Consider the following 4186-nt stretch of genomic DNA (forward strand, 5'->3'; position numbering starts at 1 on the left):
AACAAGGTTTGTGCATATCATTTTCCATTGATGAAATGACAGACTTTATCTGAGCTTGTATAGTCCAGTGGGTGCTGGGCAATAGAAGACGCACATTTCTGGGGGAAGGTCTGGGAATTTGATGCTGTCTCCCTGTATGTAATTCATAAGTGACTGGCTATAGCACTCATACAGTATAGCTGGGAGTGATTTTTGCATGCTAGAGTGAACTAGCCAGGAGTGGAAGCTAACACAGCAAAGCAGTATAAAAAGCACCCCAGGCTGGAATATTGAGGGGACACAGCCATCCAGCAGTCCAAATTGTACCCTGGAGAGTGTCACACTGAGTGACTAAAACACTTTTGAAAATGGGACTTTGGCTTCTAAGTCATTTAGTTGATTTTAATAGGCAGCAGGTTTAAAACAAACAAAAGGAAGTATTTCTTCACACAATGCATAGTCAAGATGTGGAACTCATTGCCAGAGGATGTTGTGAAGGCCAATACTATAACAGGTTTCAAAAAGGAACTAGATAGATTCATGGAGGATAGATCCATCAATGGTTATTAGCCAGGATGGGCAGGGATGGTGTCCCTAGGCTCTGTTTGCCAGAAGCTGGGAATGGGCGACAGGGGATGGATCATTTGATGATTACTTGTTCTGTTCATTCCCTCTGGGGCATCTGGCATTGGCTGCTGTCAGAAGACAAGAAACTGGGCTAGATGGACCTTTGGTATGACCCAGTCTGGCCGTTCATATGTTCTTATTTTGAAAAATTTACCTCTCACTTTTTATACAATTTCCCATCTTAGAAACCCAGTGGGGCTCCTTGATGGAATACAGATTCCTCTTGAGGGAGTCTCTCAAGGCCTCTTTGACCTTCTTGTTCCTCAGGCTGTAGATGAATGGGTTCAGTAATGGCATCACCACGGTGTTCAGGATGTTGGCCACTTTGTTGAGGTCCAAGGAATGGCTTTTCCTGGGTTGGACATAGATGAAGATGGAGCCCACATAAAAGAACATCCCTACAATAATGTGTGAGGTGCAGGTGGAGAAGGCCTTCTGGCGGCCTTTGGGAGAGGGGATCCTGAGCACTGTAGTGATGATGAAGGTGTAGGATACCACCATCACTAGGAGTGATCCCAGGAGAAGCAAGGCTGACACAGCGAATTCCACCACCTTGACGGTCCATGTGTCAGAGCAAGAGAGCTTGAGCAACGGCGTCATGTCGCAGAAGAAGTGATTGATGATGTTGGGGCCAAAATATGGCAGTCGGGCCACCAAGATGGTGGGAAGAAGCAAGGCTAGGAACCCCCATATCCATGAGGCAGTCACTAGCCGTAAGCAGATGTGAGTGCTGATGGGGGTGTCATATTGCAGTGGGTAGCAGATGGCCAAGTAGCAGTCGAAGGACATGACAGTGAGGAAGAAAAACTCTGTAGAGCCCACCAGGAAGTAGAAGTAGGCCTGGGCAATGCAGCTGGTGAAGGAAATGGTGTTCCTCTCACTCACCATGTTGGCCAACATCTTGGACATGACCGTACTGGTGAGTAGGAGGTCCAGGAGGGAGAGGTTGGAATGAAGAGGTACATAGAGGTGCGGAGGCGATAGTCAGCCCAGACCAATGCCATGATGAGGAGGTTGCCCATCAAGGTGACCACATAGGAGCTTAGAAAGGCTATGAAGAGGTGGCCTTGGAAGCTATGGATGCCAGGGAATCCCAGGAGGATGAATTTGGTCACAGATGTGTTCTGGTTCTTCATTGTTACCTCTGCAGGAAGTGCTCACCTGGGGGGGGGGGAGAGAGAGGGAAAAAGACAACAAAATGAGAGGAGAGAGAGACAGACAGAGAAAGGGACAGAGAGAGATGCCTACTAATTTTGTTGGTGGTGGTGCCCTCAAGTCCCAAACTATAAGAGCCAGATATGGAGTACTGATCAGTACAGATGGTCAGGAATTCTGAATGAAACAAATTCATTTGTCCCACAGGAAGTTTCAAACTGATTTAAACTGAACATTCTTGTTTTGAATTGGCATTTAAGAGCCAAGTGAACATTTTAATTTCATTTTGATTGAAAATGCCGCATACTTTTTTTCATTTTCATTTTTTTAAAAAAATGACCTTTTAGTCAGTTTTCCCCCCAAAATTGATTCAAAATGAAAACGAACTCCTGTAGGAAAACCAAAATAGGACATTTTCCCATGGAAAACATTGGTTTTGACAAACATGTATTTTTCAACAGGAAAACTTTTCCGCACGCCTTTTTTTTCTTTGACCAAATCTAGTGCTCTTAGTAGTGCGCAAAAGGGCTCAGAAGACAGAGCAGTTCTCCTCCACCACCACATAAACTATCCTGCCAATGTGGCTCAACCATAGCTAATAGGATGGCCTCTACAGGTGAGAAGGTAACTGCAATCCACTCACCATGTTTACACAGTCCTTGGTTTCCTTAAATGCTCTACCAGTAATGGTCAGGTTTATCAACACCCAACCCCTTTAGCTATGGATAGACCTGGGGCTTTTCCTGCCTTCCTAATTCAGGTCTGTAACACTTAGATTGCAGAATCTGTTGGGTGGCTGGTGGGACAGGAGGCTGGTGGCACATAGCCCTTGTCTGAGTGAGACAGATGTTCAGAGAACACAAAATGCCTTCTCATTCTCTCTGTCATACAGACACATTTTGACACATAGCCCCTTTTTTCTTTCTTTCACAGTTTCCTCTCCATCTGTCAGGAAAGATCAGGATCCCATGGTGCTAAGTGCTACATAAACACAGAACAAAAACAAAGCGGCCTGCCATAAAGAACTTACAATCTAAGGTTCCAATCCAACAAAGATCTATGAATGTGTTTAACTGGGTACTGTGAGTTGTTCAATTGACTTCATTGGCTGGAAGAAAAGCTCTCTGTAAGCTCGAAAGCTTCTCTTCTAGCCAACAGAAGTGGGTACAATAATATATATTATTTCACTCACCTTATCTCTTAGATAGATAAATAGATATTTCAAATTATTCATGATATTCAGCATGCATTTCCCATTTCTTAATTTTGCCCCACTGTTTCTATTTCTCACCCTAAATAATTATTCCCCAGCTTTGGTGTAGGCACAGTTCACTCATTAGATAAAAGGGTATAAAATATATCAAATGTACGGGAATGGAACTCAAATTCCTGAAGATGAAAAGAAATCCAGTGCTATGCTTATGAGGCTATATTTTTTCTCCTTTTCAAAAGAGAGTTGCAAACAAACATACACTTAAGCTCCCAATTAAGAAAAGAAACAACATCTTCAATGAGAAAAATATTTGAGACAAATCTTGAAGTACTTAGTTTTATTCAGGCAAAGCTCTCAGTGATGGTCATGGGAGTTTTGATGGAGTAAAAGATGACTGGTGAGATAAAGAAAACGCTCTCATATTTGAGGAACAAACTGTAATAACATGTATAGTTTAGATACCACACTGATATATTATTGATACAGAGAAGACGATAGATAGATTGATAGATAGATAGATAGATAGATAGATAGATAGATAGATAGATAATGTGTCTCCTACCATCCTCCCAGTATTAAGATGCAACCAACCTGGCTCAGCCAATTTTAACCTCAGTTTCCATAGGCTGTGATCAAACAGAATTCTAAAAAGACTGATATGTGTGTCTTGTGGGAGGAATTAGTTCACACTCAGGGACCATTCCAGATCAGGAAGCTGAAGAGTTTGAAAAGGGGCAGAGAAAGTATTCATACACTAGGAAGAAGATATTCAGAGCCAGGGGTTTAAAGGTATTTAAATCAATGGGTGTTAGGTGCCCAAGTGCTCTTGAAAATCCCATGAGGTGCTTAAATACCTTTGAAAATCTGGCCCTTAGATTCTGATTCTCCTCTGATTCACTGCAGTGTAAATCAGGAGTAACTCCACTGAAGTCAAAGGAATTTGATCAGTGTGAAACCAGTTTAATTGTGAGGAGGATCATGACTTCTATTATCCCATGTGCTTTTGCTTCTAGATCTAGCAGCAAATCTTGGACTGTAAAAGTTGCCTTCAGGGAATTTCTCAGCCTAGGATGGGAATATATTATGTAATTCATGAGGTCACTTTGGGGTCTTAATAGTTCCTTTCTATACTTTCAAATACTGGGGTTTCAGTTAAACTTTTGCTCTTGAGAGACTTTAATTACTGAGAGACTTTAATAACAATATACAATA

General features: G+C 42.2%; 1 pseudogene; it reads right to left on the reverse strand.

Annotated features, from left to right (window-relative positions):
* Positions 1 to 756: 756 nt before the first annotated feature.
* Positions 757 to 1742, reverse strand: LOC101950254 (olfactory receptor 6M1-like; annotated as a pseudogene).
* Between the last annotated feature and the right edge of the window lie 2444 nt (positions 1743 to 4186).

The sequence above is a fragment of the Chrysemys picta genome, chromosome 13 (genome assembly GCF_011386835.1).
Source record: "Chrysemys picta bellii isolate R12L10 chromosome 13, ASM1138683v2, whole genome shotgun sequence".
In the NCBI taxonomy this organism is placed as follows: domain Eukaryota; kingdom Metazoa; phylum Chordata; order Testudines; family Emydidae; genus Chrysemys; species Chrysemys picta.